Source organism: Tamandua tetradactyla, chromosome 22 (genome assembly GCF_023851605.1).
Source record: "Tamandua tetradactyla isolate mTamTet1 chromosome 22, mTamTet1.pri, whole genome shotgun sequence".
Taxonomy (NCBI): Eukaryota; Metazoa; Chordata; class Mammalia; order Pilosa; family Myrmecophagidae; genus Tamandua; species Tamandua tetradactyla.
The window spans coordinates 32,946,956-32,966,567 of NC_135348.1; the positions used below are offsets into that span (position 1 = coordinate 32,946,956).

Here is a 19,612-nt window from a genome sequence, read left to right on the forward strand (position 1 = left end):
GTGGAATATGCTTTGGGGAATCACAGTAACTACCTAGCAATGCATTGTTGGAAAGCATTACAGCCTCACACTCCAGGGCACTTGCAAGCTTTCTAGGAAGTTTCCACTTATGCAATCATTATGAGCTGTCTTGCTTTTAATCTCAGCTCCACCACGTACCTGCTGTTCAACTTTGGGTAAATTACTTAGTCTTTTTAAGTCTAAATTTAGTTCTTTGCAAACTGAAGAAAGCACATGCACTTTGTTCATCAGGATATCATGAGGTTTAATAATAAAAATAATAACAATTCCTGTATGCACATTCTGGACTCAGGCAGTACTTCAAATGCCTCACACATATGACTTTACACAGTCCACTCAAAAATCATATGAAATAGACATGATTATTTACCACCAGTTCACCAATGAAGAAACTGGACCCTATAATTAACCTGCATAAATAACGTGCCCAACACCTCTCACATTAGAAGCGTTTTGGTTATTGGCATCAAAGCAGCCTTTCTATTTATGTTATGTTATGTTACATTATGGAAACTTTAAAATTCCCCTCTTTGCAGAAGAACTCTTTCCTGGCATATATTATAAGGTGAATCACTTGTAAGACACTAGATGATAAGAACGAAGGCCTTAGTTACAGATCATTCAAAAACGCACTCAGCAATTGTTTAGCGATCTCTCACTATGTGACGAGAAAGGTTAAGATCACTCGAATAATTGAATGATTGACTATTGAAGATCAGGATCCTGTAAAATTTAAAGCAGGCCCCACCTTCATGCCCCCAATTCTAAGTGAGTAAATGAATGCCTGTCTGTGGTAGATTGAATTCTGTACCTCAATTTAGACATATTCTTAATCTTAATCCCCATTTTAGCGAGTATGAACCCATTATAAATAAGATCTGTTGAAGACATTACTTTAAATTAAGGTGTGGCCCAACTGAATGAGGCTGGATCTTATTCTGGAAAGGTGGAGGCCTTAGAAAGAGAAAGAAACAGGCAGCCAGACAGAGAGAAAACCATGGGGTGAGCTGGAAGCCAATGAACCCAGAAGAGAAAGGAAAAGACATTACCACGTGAATGAGTCAGGGATACAAACCAAAGTACTCCAAAGATCGCTGGCAGCCAACACTACAATGTTACAGAGTTTGGGAAGAAAGCATTGCCTTGCTGATGCTTCAGTCTGGGACATTACCAGTCCCCAAAGCAAATAAATTGTCATTAAGTCACCCACTTGCATGGAATTTGTCATAGCAAAATGGCAGATGAAGACACTGTCCCGGCAGTAGACAAAAACATCGTGGCATAGTTCTGCTTTATAATGTTCAGTATGGAGACAAAAAATCAAACATTTTCACATTGTTTGGTACTTTTCTGTGGTAATCTTAAATAGTTAATTGGGACCAGTGCCTCTGATAAGCTGCTGGTTTTACATTTGGCATCATAGATCCCTCATTTTAAATCTCCACCCTGCTTCCAACACACCCCATTCACTCCTAACTCGAATCTATGTGGCTTTGAACACACTGATTTCTTTAAAGTCACATTTTGGTCACATAATAGATGGTGATAAAAATAATTCATTTACAAAGTTAGAAAAAAATTAATAAAATATTTAGAACATTTTCCATAGTGTCTAACATAAAATAAAGGGCAATAAATGGAAGCAATCACAATTATTCTACAATAAAGGAATACAATAGGAAGAGAAAATAAATTATGACTCTCCGGAAATACTTATCTAATGGTGCAGAAAATGGTATATATTCTATGTTTTAATGAGGCGAACCTGCTCCTTACATATGTCTTTGAAGTATTTTTATAGAAGAAACAATAGAAACATTAAGCTTACTATTATTTTCAATAGTGAAGATCTAATGTTTAAAAGACTACACATCTAGGTAAAGAGGACATTTTAAATCAAAGAAATGCGGTGAGTTTTTCAAGACTGATTTTCATTAGTCATATTTTATATGTTGTAATTATAATAAGAAATTTGCCTTTCAATTTTATGCTAAATAGAATAAATATTGAAAATTATTTCATTAGAAGATTCTTTTTGGTTTTTTTTGTTTTTAAAATGAGTTGCACTTCTCAATCTTTTATAAAACCATGGTACACTTAGAAAACAAACATTTAAAATGCTGTACTGTGGATAGCTGAGGGGGTACCTCTGCCTGAAGCCACTGGCTCGAGGGTTTGGTGGGTCCTGGCCTTATCTAGCATCTGAGGCCTGAGAATATCAAAATACCTGGACAAAATGAGACTCATTTATGTTACTCAAGGCCTCACTTTGAATAGCAGCACCCAGCTGGGGAACTCTGCATTTTAGGACACTATGGAAACTACACATTTGAAAATCCAACTTAAAATTTATCAGTTGTTTTATACTATTGTTTGTACAAAATGGAGAAACACACCTATACCTACATAATAGTGTTAGTGTGATTTCTGGAAAGTTATGTCAAGAACTGTGAAGGGTCTGACAGTTTACTTACAAGCTAACACATTAGCCTGCCACCTCTTCATGGAGGCTGGTAGCACACTCCCGGGTCAGAGATAAAGGATGTCGTTACCCCAGACAGAGCAGGTACCATGAGCACATCATACTCTTGTAGATCCCCTTTTGCCCAAGTCCAAGAGGAGTGATGGGGATAGACCAGATTGATGCCCCCACAAACAGGTCGTGGCACTGTAAGACAGAGACCCCAAGCCTAAGAACCAGAGTCTTGTATAATGTGCAAGAAACAGTCCCACCTTGTCCTTTTGTCTATAAAGGCCCATCACTTAGAAGGACAGCCCAGAGCAAGAGACAGTCAGTTCCTCAGCTGGCAGGATATGCAGAAATGCCAGAGACCCATGGGAAATTGTCTCCCAACGGGCACCAGCAATCTTTTTTATTTGGCGCCATGTCAATACCCATTGCAAGTAAGCACATAAATAAAAAATGCAATCTTAAATGCCTTGTAAAACTAGGTAAGTTATAAAAAAAACTTAAGTTGTCTATGGCACAGCAGGGAGCTGTTATTCATTTTTTAAAAATATGTATTAATGTGTGCTTTAGAGCTATCACCTTAGTTAATCTTCAAAATAATCCTGGAGGAGAGGTGTCATTATTATTAATATCTCTATTTTACAATAGAGGAATCTGAAGCACAGAGAGACCAAGTAACTTGCATGAGACCACACATATAATAAGTAGTAGAGGCAGGTTTTGAACCCAGGCGATCAGGCTCCAGCATCAAAAGCCTTAACTGCATCCCCTTCTGCCTAGAAATTAAATGTCCACTTAAATTCATTCTCTTCCCCTCCCCATTCTTTTCCATTTTTTCCTTTAAAAAAAAACCTGTATTTGCAAAAGAAAAGGCATATATATATATATTTTTTTTTTTTGACTGGCCTGATTTCAATTCTTGATTTAATGTATGTTTTGATGATGTCACTAGTACACAAAATCAGAAACAATCTTCTTTTATACTGAAGGGAAATAGCTGGCTAAATTAAATTGTACTTGGCTGGCATGTAAATGTGTAGAAGAGAGACATTACAAAGAGGCGAAATTTCTCAGATTCTATACACAGTTGGGTTTTCTGAATAACAGAAAACAAAACATTTTGTCTTCAATGCCTCTGGGATACAACAGAATTCACTCATTTGAATCAAAATTTCAATAGACTAGCTTTTCTATAACAAATGTGGAATACAGCAGTAAAACCAATTAATACTCAGTCATATTTCTTTTAACTCATCACTAAAGTATAGCAGAGGGAGAAAGAAATATAGCAAGAAATTTCCAATTTCAACCAAATTTTTGTGGGCTCCCTACACCTCATAAGCTCTGCTCCTAGTCAAGCAAATGATCTAATATTAATATCTGTCATACAGAAAAGCAATCTTGTCTTTTAACGATGCCCTTTCTAGTTCTAGAGTTCAATTCTTCCTTCACACATTAAGACAGTGTCAAAAATTATAATGACTAATGCAAGGTTGAATTTTAGTACTACTTGTTAAATCCAAGTTTCTGAAGCATGTAGTTTCATCCTCATTTTATAGCAGCTCCTTTCAGTCACAGGAAAGGAAAGTGCTCAGATTTTAGTCGTTTTAAATATTAAAGTTACCTAACATTCTCCTTGGGAACATATCTTCAATTATATAAAAACTTATTCTTAATATATTACATAGATTTCTAGCAAAAAAAAAAAAAAAATCAGTCACGTAATTTGGCCTGAATGATGTATTACAAAATTAACTTTTCTTTGCTGTTTGCCAAATAAAAATCAATTTCATCAGATTGACTGCTGGGGACAGAACATAAAGACATCTCATCCAAGAAAAGGGCCTCTCTTCTCCCTTTTAAAGGATCTAATGAGATGGTATAGAGCTTGGTGAAGACATTATTTGAAGGACAGATTTATTTTTTAATTCCTCAGGCTAAATTATTGCCTTATTCTCAGCCCTGCATTGTGAGGTGCCTTCATGCTGCCTTTTCCACCTCTGCTTCTAAAATATTTTTCAGAGATGTTTTCATTTTACAGATAGGTTTTATAGATAGAAAGAGACTTTGTAATCCGTCTCCTAACTTCATCTTTACAATTTTACAGTAGTTGGAATTGAAATAATATTCAAGACCAGAAGGTCAAATGTATCAGTTCCTGTCAATAGCACATGACTATATCTATCATAAATCACATGTGAAGAGTTTAGCTTAATTCGTAGGACTGAAGAGTCAACTTTTAATTGTGTAGCAAAATAGCTAGTACTTATACAGAAATAATAATCATAAGAAGAAAGAAATGGAACTTTTTGGGAGAGTGGAGGTAGAGCTTTTTGGGCCCCTAAATTATAATTATTGGGTTTTCGTATCCTAAAATTGTGAGTAATAACAACCTCACAGTGGACTGCTTTGGGTCCGCTGGTCACAATAAACATGACTTTTAAAATGGCAAATGTTAAAAATACCTAACAAAGTATGGATTCTGCAAATTTGTGGGGATCCAAAACTTCCTGTCTTTCATAGTTACAGATCAGTAGGGGAGAGGGGAGTAGAATACACATCTGACTATGTGCCATATGTTTAAATGTGCTAAAGCTACCAGAATGCAGTATATCAGAAATGGGTTGGCTTTTACAATAGGGATGTATTAGCTTACAAAATTACAGTTCTCAGGCCATGAAAATGTCCATATTAAAGCATCAACAGGATGAAGCCTTCTCTGAAGAAAGGCTGCTGATCTGGGACACCTCTGTCACATGGGGAACACATTGCTGGTGTCTGCTGGTCATTCTCTCCTGGGTCATGTTGCTTTCAGCTTCTGACTTCAGTGACTTCTTCTCTGAGCTTCTGTGCATCCTCTCTTAGTTTCTCAAGGGCTTTTCTCTATGCTTTCTCTGGGCTTTCTTTGTCATTTATCCTCTCATAAGACTCCAGTAAAAAGAGTAAGATCTACCTGGAATGGTTTGGATCACATCTCAATTGAAATAACCTAACCAAAAGTCCCACCCACAATAGGTCTGCACCCACAGGAATGGATTAAAAGAATGTGGCCTTTTCTGACATCCATGACAGCTTCAAACCACCACACCTTAATACCTATATGTTCATAAAAGGAAATTTCCAGCTGTGTTGCAATAGACTGTTTCTGAATTTTTAAATTAATCGAGTTTGACCAGACTATAACTTCCCATACCATTCAAAATGTGAACACATCAGTTAGACTGAAAAGACAAGGTTTTGAGAAAAAAATAATGGAATGTATTTATTGTAAAATTAAAAAAAAAAATGTTCATAAGTGTCCGAAATGTATCGGTATGATTACTACAATAAGAAAACCACCATTGTAAAACCTATGGTGATAAATGGAAAGTGGGCATAACAAAAACATTTAAAAACTCAGTTTGCAATTCGAAGGTCCCAACAGGGTTTGTTTCTGAATGTGTAAAACTAAACTATATGCTTATAAAATACATTAAAGTAGTAACTGAAAAATGTATATGATGAGCTAATAAGCACTGAGCATTTAAAAGCTTTTCGTTCCTGATTTCTTTGTATATAATCTTTGTTCTTTCTCTATCTATAAATCACTCTGCCAAGCCCATGCAGGGAAATTTCAAAGTAGGAATGTAGACGATGAGTAAGGAATGATGGGAAAGACATTTTCAGTGTATTAAAAATTAATCGTGGGAAGTACATTTATTTTCTCAATGAGTGTGAAGTTTTGAATATTAATAACATCCACAATATAAATTATTTTAATATGTCTTATAAATGTCTAATTTGACCAACTTCAGTTTTCCCCTCAATATATTGCCCTAGGTGTTCTTTAGTATTGGCTGGAATGGTCTTGGTTGGGTTTGGCAAGTTATTATAGGTAGTAAGGTCTAACTGAAGTTTGCATAAGTGTGACCTCAAGGGTAAACTCTTGACTCTATTTGAACTCTTTCAGTCTCTGATACCTTATTTGTTACACTTCTTTTTCCCTTTCTGGTCAGGATGACATTGCTGATCCCCTGGTGCCAGGGCTAGACTCATTCCTGGGAGTTGTCTCCCATGCTGCCAGGGAGACATTCATCCCTGGATGTCGTGTCCTGTGTAGAGGGGAGGGCAATTATTTCACTTACAAAATTGGGCTTAGAGACAGTGAGGCCACATCTGAGCAACAAAAGAAGTCTCCCAGAAGTAACTCTTAGGCATACCCATAGGTACACAAAGATTCTCCACTAACTGAGTACTCACAAGAGTAAGCCTCAAGATCAAAGGCTTGCCCTATTGATTTGGGTGTCACTAATGTTTGATACAGTATCAGGGGTTTCCCTAGTGGTAAAGTTTAATAGTTTCATATTTTTTCTTCTATTCCTCAAGGGACTTTCTCAATATTTTTTTGATTACGTGCTTAATATATTTTGGGATGTAGTCGGGCATTACATTAAGCTACACAGGATTAAAGAGCCTCATCCTTATTCTGTGCTCCCTGTGTTTTGATTGTTTAAATGAGCTCTTCACACAGGTTAAGTTAGAAATTTAGGTTCTGGACAAAATAAACCTTTATTTCTTTGGTCTCAAACAGTAGGTGAAGTTCTAAAATAAGACAATGTCCTGTTTACCTGTGTGTTCTGCATTGCCTTAATCCCAACCTCATTGGCTTCATTCTTATCTCTGAATACCAGGTTATACATATATAAAGCAGGCTCTCAAAAATCCAGAAATAATAATTACCACTTTGGACTAAATGTGAATGCTTTAAGAGCTTGCAATCAAGGACCCTGTTTTCTTATAAGCATTTTGTAAATGAGACCATTCAATAATTGCTCTTTTGGTTCTGACCAAATTTCCCACAGGTTCACTCACAGAAGTGCACACCTCACAACTTCATTCCTTTTTGTTTTTGGAGCAGCACAATATTCACTCATATGTATACATCATCGTTCATCATTCTACTTCTCAGTCAGTGTATCCTTCAGCCTCCTGCATTCATTAGGCATTATGCGTAATGTCCAAAGTCCACAGTCCATCAACACTTTCAATTTTAGATAATTTCATTGTTCCCAAGAGAAAGATAAACAATAAACACACCCTTGCTAAATAAGATATCTAAACTTCCCCTTAACACTTGTCCTTCCACCCATTATTTACCCCTGGTGCTGTTGTGGTACTACTGATGTTTTCCTGTTAAACATAACACGTAGCATGTAATTGCAGTTTTCCCCCATATCCTGAACTTAAGCATTCTTTGCACAAGAATCATACCTTTGAAGTAGTTCTTGCAAGAACTCATCTATATCTGTGGGACACATAGGTCTATACAACCCTTTTCAGTCTTGTTCATCTTCAAAATGGTAATATTATTTATAGACCCACTAGTGAACTGCTTTCATTGCTATCTATTCCCTTATATTTGCGTTCAACTTCATTAGCTAACTATTCACCCATCACTACCTTCTGTGTTTCTCTAAGTTCCCTGATTTCTTTATTATAGGCCTCCTTTTTACATTTTCCTTGGTCATAAAAGTGGAGTCATAAAGTATCTATCCTTTTGTGTCTAGCTTATTTCACTCAGCATTATGTCCTCAAGGCGCATCCATCATGTCATGTGAATCAGGACATCATTTCATCTTACTGCTGCATAATATTCCATCGTATGTATATACCACATTTTGTTAATCAGCTCGTTTGTTGATGGGCACTTGGATTCTTTCCATCCTTTGCTGATTGTGAATAATGATGCTATGAACATTGGTGTGAAAATGTTTGTTTGTGACACTGCTTCCAATTTTTCTGTGTTTATACTGAGTAGTGCTATTGCCGGGTCATAGGGCAAGTTGATATTTAGTTTCCTAAGAAACTGCCAAACTGTCTTTCATAGTTGCTGAACCATTACACATTCCCACCAAAAGTGTGTAAGTGTCGCAATTTCTCCACATCCTCTCCAACATGTATAGTTTCCTGTTTTGTTTAATATCAGCCATTCATATAGGTGTGAGGTGGTATCTCATTGTAGTCCTTATCTGCATTCCCTTTTAGCTAATGAAGATGAGCATCTCTTCATGTGTTGTGGAGCCATCTATATTTGCTCTTCAGAAAAATTCCTGTTCATATCTGTGCTGATTTGGAAGGATGTATGCACCCCAGAAAAGCCATGGTTTAATCCTAATCCCATTTTATAAAGGCAGCCATTTCTTCTAATCCCTATTCAATATTGTATGTTTGAAACTGTAATTAGATCAGCTCCCTGGGGATTTGATTTAATCAAGAATGGTTGTTAAACTGGGTTAGGTGGAGGTGTGTCTCCACCGATTTGGGTGGCTCTTGATTAGTTTACTGGAATCCTATAAAAAAGGAAACACTTTGGAGAAAGTTTGGAGATTCAGAGAGAGCAGAGAATGCTGCAGCGTCATGAAGCAGGGAGTGCATCAGCCAGCGCCTTGGAGATGAAGAAGGAAAACACCTCCTGGAAAGCTTTATGAAACAGGAAACAAGGAGAGAAAGCTAGCAAACTAGAACAATATCTTTAGCCCATTTTATAATTGGGTTGTTTGTTCTCTTGTTGTTGAGTTGTATGAGTTCTTTATGCTTACCAATTATCAACCTTTATTCGATGTATGATTTCCAAATATTTGTACCCACTGAATTGGCTGCCTCATCACCTTTTTTGACAAAGTCTTTTGAGGTGCAAAGGAATTGGATTTTGAGGTGTTCCCATTTATCTACTTTTTCTTTTGTTACTTGTGTTTTGGGTGTAAAGTTTAGGAAGTTACCTTGTGTTACTAGGTCTTGAAGATGTTTCTCTCCATTTTCTTTTAGGAGCTTTATAGAGCCAGTTCTTATATTTAGATATTTGATCCACTTTGAGTTAATTTTTGTATAGGGTGTGAGGTAAGGGTCCTCTTGCATGCTTTTGGCTATTTATATCCAGTTCTCTCATGTTCATTTATTGAAAAGACTATTTTGTTCCAGTTCAGTGGATTTGGGGACCTTGTCAAAAATCAGTTGACCACAAATTTGGTGGTCTATTTTTGCACTTTCGTTTTGATTCCATTGGTCAATACTTCTTTCTTTGTCCCAGCACCATGCTGTTTTGATAACTGTAGCTTTATAATAAGTTTTAAAATCAGAAAGTATTAATCTTCCTACCTCATTCTTCTTTTTTGGGTGCTTTTAACTATTCAGGATCTCTTTCTCCAGTGAATTTGGTAACTAGCTTTTCTAAGTCTTCAAAGTAGGTTAGAATTTTGATTAGTACTGCATTGAATCAATAGATCAAGTTTGGTAGAATTGATATCTTAACTAAATTTAACCTTCTTATCCATGAGCAGGGAATGATTCTCCACCTATTTAGATCTTCTTTGATTTTTTTTTAGTAATGCTATGCAATTTTCTGTATACATGTCCTTTACATCCCTAGGTACTTCATTCTTTTAGTCATTACTTTGGATGGTATTTTTTCTTAGCTAACTCCTCAATTAGGTCATTGCTCGTGTATAGAAACATTACTAATTTTTGCACATTAATTTTATATCCTGCTGCACTGCTGAATTTGTTTATTAGCTTGAGCAACTTTGTTGTAGATTTCTCAGGATTTTTCAAGTATAATATTAGGTCATCCACAAATAATGAAAATTTTATTTCTTCCTTTCCAATTTGGATGTCTTTCATTTCTTTTTCCTGCCTGGTTACTCTAGCTAGTATTTCTAGTACAATGTTGAATAAGAGGCCATCCTTGTTTTGTTCCCAATCTTAGGGGGAATGCTTTCAATCTCTCCATTGAATATGATGCTGTCTATCAGGTTTTCATTTATGCTTTTTCTCATATTGAGGAAGTTACCTTTGATTCCTAACTTTTAAAGTGTTTTTATCAGGAAAGGATGTTGAATTTTCTCTAATGCTCTTTCAGAATCAACCAAGATGGTCATGTGATTTTTTTCCCTTTCGATTTCTTAATATGCTGTATTATATCAATCAATTTTCTTGTGTTGAACTATCCTTGCATTCCTGATATAAACCGCACTTGGTCATGGTGTATAATTCTTTTAATGTGTCATTGGATTTGATTTGTAGTATTTTGTTGAATATTTTTGCATCTATGTTCATTAGGGAGATTGACCTACAGTTTTCTTTCTTATAGGATCTTTTGGTATTAAAGTGATGCTAGCTTCATGAAAATGAGTTAGGTAGTATTTCTTTTTCCTCAATTTTTGGGAAAAAGTTTGAGGAGGATTGCATTAGTTCTTTTTGGGATGTTTGATAAAATTTCCCTGTAAGCCATCTGACCCTGGGCTTTTCTTTATAGGAAGATTTTTGATAACTGATTGCATCTCTTTAGTTGTGATTGGTTTGTTGAGATCTTCTGCTTCTTCATGAGTCAGTGTATTTGTGTGTTTCCAGAAATTTTTCCATCTCATCTAAGTTGTCTAGTGTGTTGGCATATAGTTGTTCATTGTATCCTCTTACGATTTATTTTATTTCTTCAGGATCTGTTGTAATGCACACCTTCTCATTTCTGATTTTATTTATTTGCATCCTCTCTCTTTTTTCCATAGTTAATCTTGCTAATGGCCTATTTTTTAATTGATTTTCTCAAAGAACCAAATTTTGGTCTGATTAATTCTTTCTATTCTTCTTTTGTTCTCCCATTCATTTAACTGTGCTTTAATCTTTGTTATTTCTCTTCTACTATTTGCCTTGTGGTTAGCTTGCTGCTCTTTCTCAAGTTCCTCCAAGTGAGCAGTTAAGTCCTCAATTTTTGCTCTTTCTTGTTTTTTTTTTTTTTTTTAATATGGGCATTTAGGGCACTAAATTTCCCTTTCAGCACAGCTTTTGTTGCATTCCATAAGTTCTGATATGTTGTATTATCTGACATAAAAGAAAATATCTTTTCATTTGTCTCCAGATCATTACTAATTTCTCTAGCAATTTCTTCTTTGACCAACTGGTTAAGAGTATGTTATTGAATCGCCACATGCTTGTGAAAGTTCTCCTTCTTTGGTAGTCATTGATATCCAGATTCATTCCATGGTGACCAAAGAATGTGCTGTGAATAATTTCAACATTTTTAAATTTATAAAGATCTGTTTTGTGCCCCAGCATATGATCTTTCCTGGAGAATGTTCCATGAGGACTAGAGAGGAATGTATGTCTGGTGTTTTGTGGTGTAATGTCTTATATATGTGTGTTAGGCTTAAATCATTTATCAAATTGTTTAAATTCTCTATTTCCTTGTTGATCCACTGTATGGTTGTTCTATCTATAGGGGAGAGTGGTGTACTGAAGTCTCCTATTATTATTGTTGAAACATCTGTCACTCCATTCAGTTTTGCCAATGTGTGTCTCATGTACTTTGGCACTCATTGATTGGGAGTATAAACATTTATGCTTGTTATTTATTCTTGGTGGAGTGTCACTTTTATTAATATATAGTATCCTTCTTTGTCTTTTAGGATGTCTTTACATTTATAGTCTATTTTACCTGATATTAGTATAGCTACTCTTGCTTTCTTTTGGTTGCAACATGCATGGAACACCTTTTTCCATCCTTTCACTTTCAATCTATTTGTATCCTTGTGTCTAAAATGACTCTCTTGCAAGCAGCATATACCTGGATTATATTTCTTAATCCATTATGCCAATCTGTAACTTTTAATTGGTATGTTTCATCCATTAACATTCAAAGTTATTACTGAAATGATATTTCTTGAATCCACCATTTATCCTTTGGATTTTGTTTGTCAGATCTATGTATTCTTTCCCCTCTATCTCTTCATATCCTTTAAGTTGCCCTTACTGCTACTCTTTAATTCTGTGCCCTCCTCCAGACCTTCCTCTCTTGTCTTCTTTTTCACAACTGAAAGACCTCCCTTTAGTATTTCTTGTATGGCTGATCTCTTGTTGACATATTCTTTCAGAATTTGTGTTTGTTAAAATTTTAATCTCTCCCTCAGTTTTGAAGTATAATTTGGCTGGGTACAGAATTCTTGGCTGGAAGTATTTCTCTTTCAGGATCTTAAATATATCATACCACAGGCTTCTCACCTCTGTAGTCCCCGTTGAGTTGTTTGAACTCAGTCTTATGTGGTTTCCCTTGTATGTAGTAGATTGCTTTTCTCTTGCTGCTTTCAAGAATTCTGCTTTTCTTCAACACTTGAGAGACTGATTAGTGTGTGTCTTGGGGAAGGCCTGTTTGGATTTATTCTATTTGGAGCTCATTGGACTTCTTTGATTTGCATATTTATGTCCTTTATAGGGGTTGAGAATTTTTCCCCCATTGTAGCCTCAGCTAAACTTCCTAACCCTTTATTATTCTGTTCTCCTTCTCGGACACTGCTGATTCTTTTATTTCTGTGCTTTGTTTTGTCCATTATTTCCCTGAGATCCAATTCAAGTTTTTCCATCTTTTTTGCCATTTGCTCTTCTGAATATTTGAAATCAGTTATCCTGACCTCTAGTTCACTTATCCTTTCTTCTACCTCTTCAAATCTGCTGTTATATGTCTCTATATATTTTTGATTTGGTCTACAGCATCTTTAATCTGCTTTTTGTCTGCTATTTTTCCATTTATCCTTTTAATTCCTCTTTATGCTCTTCTAGTCTATTCTTGATCTCCTTTATGTCATTAGCCATCCCATTAATTTTATTTAATAGCTTTATATAAACATGTTTGATTAGTTGTTCCAAAGACTATGTCTCCTCTGGTGTTTTATTTGATCACTAGGCTGGGCTTTATCTGTCTGTGTCTTGATATGCTTATTGATCTTCTGTTGTCTTCCAGGAATGTGCATATCTTGGTAGATTTACTTTGGAAGTTGATTGCCTTCAGTAGTCTAAAACTTTGTATTTGCAGGATGGATGTGGAAGAGGATGTGGGACGTGGGGCAGAACACAACAGTGTGGTGATGCATTGCAGCGTAGGTATAAGTACAGGTTGGGAATGCTATGCTGGTACCTGAAAGCATGGATGTGGGTTGCGAGGTTGTGGAAGTGTGATGCAGGGGCTGTGGGTATGAGGTGCAGCTCTAAGCAGACTTTAGAGCACAGGAACAGGTTGTGTTATTGGAGACAAAGAGGTAGAGCACTGTGGGAGGCAGATGAGGAAGCTGTGTGGATGCATGGGGGCTGGTGGTAGGAGGTTTATGGGCATGTGTAATGTGGGGGTCATGGGTTATTAGGGTGTAGAGTAGGTGTCTCAGAGGTTGGGGCATGGGGGGCAGGGCATGGGTGTGTCCTTATGCAGGGGGAGGGATCCAGAGGGCCCTGGCTGCATATGTGGGAGTGTGTAAGTGTGGGCACAGGTCATATGTGTTGCATAATTTGGGTTTGGGTGGGGAGTTTCTTTGTGCGGGTGGTGCCCTTGTGTAGATGCACAGGTGTGGAGGAGATTAGATCAGGTGTGCACGTATGTGTACAGCAGGGGCTATGGGCACAGATGCACATATAAGCACCTGCCAGGCATGGGAACACGGTGCTTGTGCCAGCGGGGGTGGGTAGGACAAGTGCACATGTTTGCGGGGCAGGGGATTGGGGTGCATGGGTTAAGAATTTAGTGCATAAATTTGTAGGTGCCTGGAGACAAGGAAGATGTGGATGCAGGTGCTCAGGTCTGGGAGTCAGGGCCTTGATGTGTGCTGGTCTAAGGGGTAGGGCCCTTGTGTGCATGTTTGCAAAACTCAGAGACAACAGTCCAGGGTTGCAATTGCATGGGCTGCAGGTGAGTGTGGTCCAAATGCACAGGTCAGTAGTTGCCTAGAGCTGGGGTTGTGACTGGGGGTCGTGCATGGCACAGATCTGAGAGAGCCATAAACTGATATACATGTGTGCAGCACTCATAAGGGGCAGGGTGGGGTTGTGTGACTGTACGGGCAGGGGGTAGATGCAGCCTGGGTATGGAGGTGAGTGCCCACAGCCTTGACATGCCTGCAGTGGCCTTCAGTGGACAGGGAGGGGGAGGGGGGTATCAGGAGGGATGGAGCAAAACTGTGCCTGGGTAGGAGAGGTAGGTTGGGCTGAGTCAGAAGTGTGTGGGCTTGGGGTATGGGTATGGGGTGGATACACATGGGGTGGGAGTGGCAGGGCATGAGCACTTGGAGTGTGGCGGGGGTGCTGGTGACCTCAGGTGCATGGAGTTTGGGGTGAGTTGCAAGTCATGAGTCTGTGCTGGTGAGGGTAGCACATTGAAGGAACGTGGTTTGGCTTACTTGCTAATCCCCATCTCCCCATTCATGAACTCCTGAGGGCTCCGGGCTTCCATTTGGAAAGGGGCATATTAGGCTATTTGCACCAGCCGGGAAGTCTCCAGTTCTCTGCAACTCAATTCTTCAGCTTTTGCCACCAGGGCCTCCCTAAGGGTGTAGAAGACTCTCCCAGGTCTCTCACACCCTAGAATCACCATCTCAATCACTTTCCCTTCCCTTCTTGAGATGCTGCTTGGAGTAGGATGACTTGACCTGTTCTATTCCAGCATCTTTGAGGCTGATAAATTACAGTAAAAAACAGTAAATTGCCCTTTCTGCACAGTGCCCATTGTGTCTATTCCCATCCAGGGGCTGGACTTTTCAGACAGGCCACCATGGAGTCCAGCATTTGAATAGCTCACAGATTAGAGAAAGGGACATAAAAACCCTCTTACATTAAAACAAGATTAGGCATGGCTGATTGCTGATCATGGCTTTTAATTAGTGAAGTTGGATCACTGGGGCCCTACTCTGATGGTAAACATTGTTTCAATTTGCCCTGAAAAAGGCAGTGGTAGCCATAGTTTCAGCCTACTTTACACAGGAACAGTGGCAGTAGGGATTAAAGATGCTGTGCTTCCTCAGGGCTGCAGGAAACAACCAGCTGAAGAGCTGCATTTGCTAGGGATGTAAGGAGAGCTCAGCTTTAGGGAGCCAATGGAGAAGTTATTGATGGCCTTCCTGAATCTCTCCACAAGGTACTTTGGAGCCATCTGCATCCCCTTAGTGGGTCCCTGACCCTGCTTTGGCTGGAAAGACAGACTTAGGAAAGTTCTCTCCAGTGGTTGCTTTTCCCAGAAATTGTCAACTAAAAAAAAAGATCTTGAGACAATGAAAGGCGTGTAAAAAAACTATACAGGCAAACAGTTTGGAACATAAACAGAAGGGACAATCAAACTCTTGTAAAAAAAGGGGAAATTCTAAAACAACTAACAAGAAAAATACCAGTACAATACAGAGGTCTATAAAGACAGGGAAAACCCTGCAAACTGCACTGACCTTGGGCAGACCTTCCTGATATAAGGGCTGAAATGCAAGGAAGTCTCTGTCTTATCACCAATCAGTTACAAAATCAAGGAACAGACATCTCGTGGCATATCCCAGAGTTAATATATTTAATATTAAAATGTACAATGTGCAATAAAACAGTATAAAACAACACGGGAACAAGAAATGATGATGATGCACAAAAAAGGGTAAAAATACAAAAAACGCCAATGATGAAGATGAGAATGTGGACATATTGAACAAAGCCTCTAAAAATTACTTTAAAGATGGTTCAAGGAGATGAAGGAAAATACAGGAAAGAACTAAAAAACTCAGAAAAAACAATGGATGAGCAATATCAGACAATTAGTAAAGAGAGAGAGTTTTTAAAAGGGAGCAAAAAGAACTGCCAGATGTGAAGACCACGATAACTGAAAGGAAAAATGCCCAGGAGGGTTTTAAGAGCAGAATGGAATTGGTAGAAGAATGATAGTGAATGTGAAGACAAGCCAATTACAATAATTGGACTAAGGAGCAGAAAGTAAATATATATATATATATATATATATAATGACAGTAGTGTAACACATCCCTGGGAAATCATCAAGTACACTGGTGTACACATTTGGGGGTCCAAGAAGGAGACAGAGGAATATAATAAAAAATAATGATTTAACTTTGTGATGAAAGTTCTAGCTAGAGCAATTAGTTATACAAAGTATTCTCTTTGACCTTGTGCTGGTTTGAGTCTTCTACATAACCCAGGACACACTATGTTCTTTTAATCCATTCTCATGGGTGTGGACCCATTGTGAGTAGAATCTTCTGATTAAGTTATTTCCCCAGAGATGTTCCCCACAAAATTCAAGGTGAATTTTAATTGTTTTATTGAATTCCTTTATGAAGAGAAGAAAAGACAGAAAACACAGATAGAGACAGATAGATCTAGAGATCAGAGAAATGAAACCAAGTGAATGACACAGAAAGAGAAAAACACCCTGGAGACATTAAGACCACCGGGCACAGAGAGCTCGGAGAGGTGACCCTGGAGACGCACACAAGGACACATGAGAACCTAACAGCTATGGAAACTAAAGCAAAGGACCAGCAGACACTTTTCCATGTGACAGAGGAACCCCACATGCTATAGACCTTTCTTCAGTGAAGGTATCCTCTTATTGATGCCTTAATTTGGACATTTCCATGACCTAAGAATTGTAACTTGTAACTTAATAATTCCCATTGTTAAAAGCCAACCCATTTCTGATATATTGAGTTTTGGCAGCTTCAGCTTACCAAAACAGACCATACTGAAATGAAGCTGGAAATCAATAAGAGACAGAGAACTGGAAAATCCACAAATATATGGAAATTAAATAACATACTCTTAAACAATCAATGGGTCAAAAAAGAAATCAGAAGGAAAATTGGTAAATATCTTAAGAGGTAGAAGATGAGAGTATAACATATCAAAATTTATGGGAAACAGTGAAGGCAGTGATGAGAGGGAAATTTATAGCCTTAAGTACTTACATTGAAAAAAGAAGAAAGAGCTAAACTCAAAGACCTAGTTGCATAGTTGGAGGAACCTGAAAAATAACAGCAAACTGATCACAAAGCAAGCAGAAAAAAGAGATTAGAGCAAAAAAGAATGATATAGAAAACATAAAAATCAATAGAGAGAATTAACAAAAACCATAGTTGCTTCTTTGAAATGATTGATAAAATTGAGACGCTCTTGATTCAAACACAAACTATAGACTGACTCTCGAAGAAATAGAAGATCTCAAGATACAAATTACAAGTAAAGAAATCCAATAAGTCATCAGAACCCTACCAAGGGTGGGCCATGTTGGCTCAGAGAATGGAGTTCTCTCCTGCCATGCTGGAGACCCGGGTTTGATTCCTGGTGCTTGCCCACGCCGAAACAAACAAACAAAAAAAAAACCCTACCAAGAAAGAAAATCCCCAGACCAGATGTCTTCTTAGGTGAATGCTACCAATCATTTCAAGAAGAATTAATACCAATCCTGATCAAACTCTTCAAAAAAATGTTAAAAGGAGGGAATACTACTTAAAATTCTGTGAGGCCAGCATCACCCTAATTTCAAAACCAGATAAAAATACTAAAGAAAAGAAAACCACAATCCAGTTTCTACATGAATATAGATGTAAAAAAGTCCTCAACAGAATACTTGCAAATTGAATCCAACAACACATGAAAAAGAATTATACACTGTGATTAAGTGGGTAGGAGGGATGTCTCACTGTAAGAAAACCCATTAATGTAGTATACCACGTTAACAAAAGAAAAGTAAAAATCACATGAACATGTCAACTGACACAGAAAATGCATTTGACAAAATCCATCATCCTTTCTTGATAAAAATGTTTTCTTGATAAAAACATTTAGAAAAATGGAGTAGAAGGAAACTTCACTGACATTATAAAGAGCACATATGAAAAACCCACACCTAACATACCCAATGGCAAAGGATAGAATTTCTATTTAAATTGATTATAACATTTTGTAAATGTGTGGTGGTGAGGGTAACACGTTATTCTGAGTGTAAGTCACAGTAATGAATTATATATATGAATGTGGTTGAAGAAAAAATTGTAAGCCATATAGGCCATTATAATAAAGAGTAAAAGATAAAACAGTTCACTATTTAACACAGTGAACTTTATTGTAAATGTTGGATGTACTGGTTTGAAGCTGTTATGTACTCCATAAAAGGCCGTATTCTCTTAACCCATCCCTGTCGGGGCAGACCTATTGTTGGCTGGGAACTTTTGATTAGCTTGTTTCCATGGAGATGTGACCCAGCTTATTAAAATGGATCTTAATCCCCTTGCTGGGGTCCTCTGTGAGAGGACAAAAGACAGGGGAAACTCAGAAGCTGAGAGAGAAATGACCAGAGATATTTGGAACAGCCATTGAAGTCAGAACCAGGAGAGAAGGAGCAGCAGACACTGCCACATGCCTTCTCATGTGATGGAGGAACCCCGATGCCAGTAGCCTTTCCCCAGAGAAGTTATCTTTCTTTGATGCCTTAATTTGGACATTTTCATGGCCTTAAAACTGTTAATTTATAAACTGATAGATACCCTTTGAAAAAGCCAACCTATTTCTGATGTATTACATTCCAACAGCTTTAGCAAACTGAACCAATCGACCACAGTTAATAGTACAAATATAAGAATATTCTTTCATGTATAATAGCAAATGTATGACACTAATATAGGGTGTTAATAGTAATGTGGTGCACTAGGAAAAATGCCCCTAATGTAAATTATGGACTATAGTCAACAGTACATTTTAATATTCTTTCAGCAATTATAGCGAATGTGCCAAACTAATGTAAAGTGTCAATGGTAAGGGGGTAGAGTGAAATGTTGTATTTTTTGCATGATTTTTCTGAAAATCTATAACTTCTCTAAGAAACATTTTAAAACGTAATACTAGGACATATTTCATAGGCTTATGTTTTGGGTTTTTAAATGAGGTAATCCACGTAAGTTGTTTATACAGGACCTAGAACATAGAATCTTTCAGTAAATCCTTGCTATTATTGTTTAAAAATATAGTTAAATGATAATAAAAGTGCTATCATTAATTATAACAAATGTTTCACATCAATGCAAAGCACTGGATTGGGTTTTGTATGTGAATCTTGTATTTTGCACATGATAGTTCTGTATACCCACAATTTCACTAATAAAAATATGTATTTTTTAATATCCTCAAAGACCTAAATTAAAGATCTATAACTACCAGAATCCTAGAAGAAAATGTAGGGAAGCATCTTCTGGACCTTTTGTTAGGTAATATTTACTTAGATTTTACACTCAAACCACAAACAACAAAATAAATAAATAAATAAATGGGGCCTCATCAAATTAAAAT

The 19,612-nt window shown here is 37.3% G+C and overlaps 1 long non-coding RNA gene across 1 annotated transcript in view; it reads left to right on the plus strand.

Moving 5' to 3' along the window:
• LOC143666096 (uncharacterized) overlaps nucleotides 1–19,612 on the plus strand; it is a 65,086-nt gene that overhangs the window by 17,837 nt on the left and 27,637 nt on the right. The gene's annotated exons all lie outside the window — the stretch shown is intronic.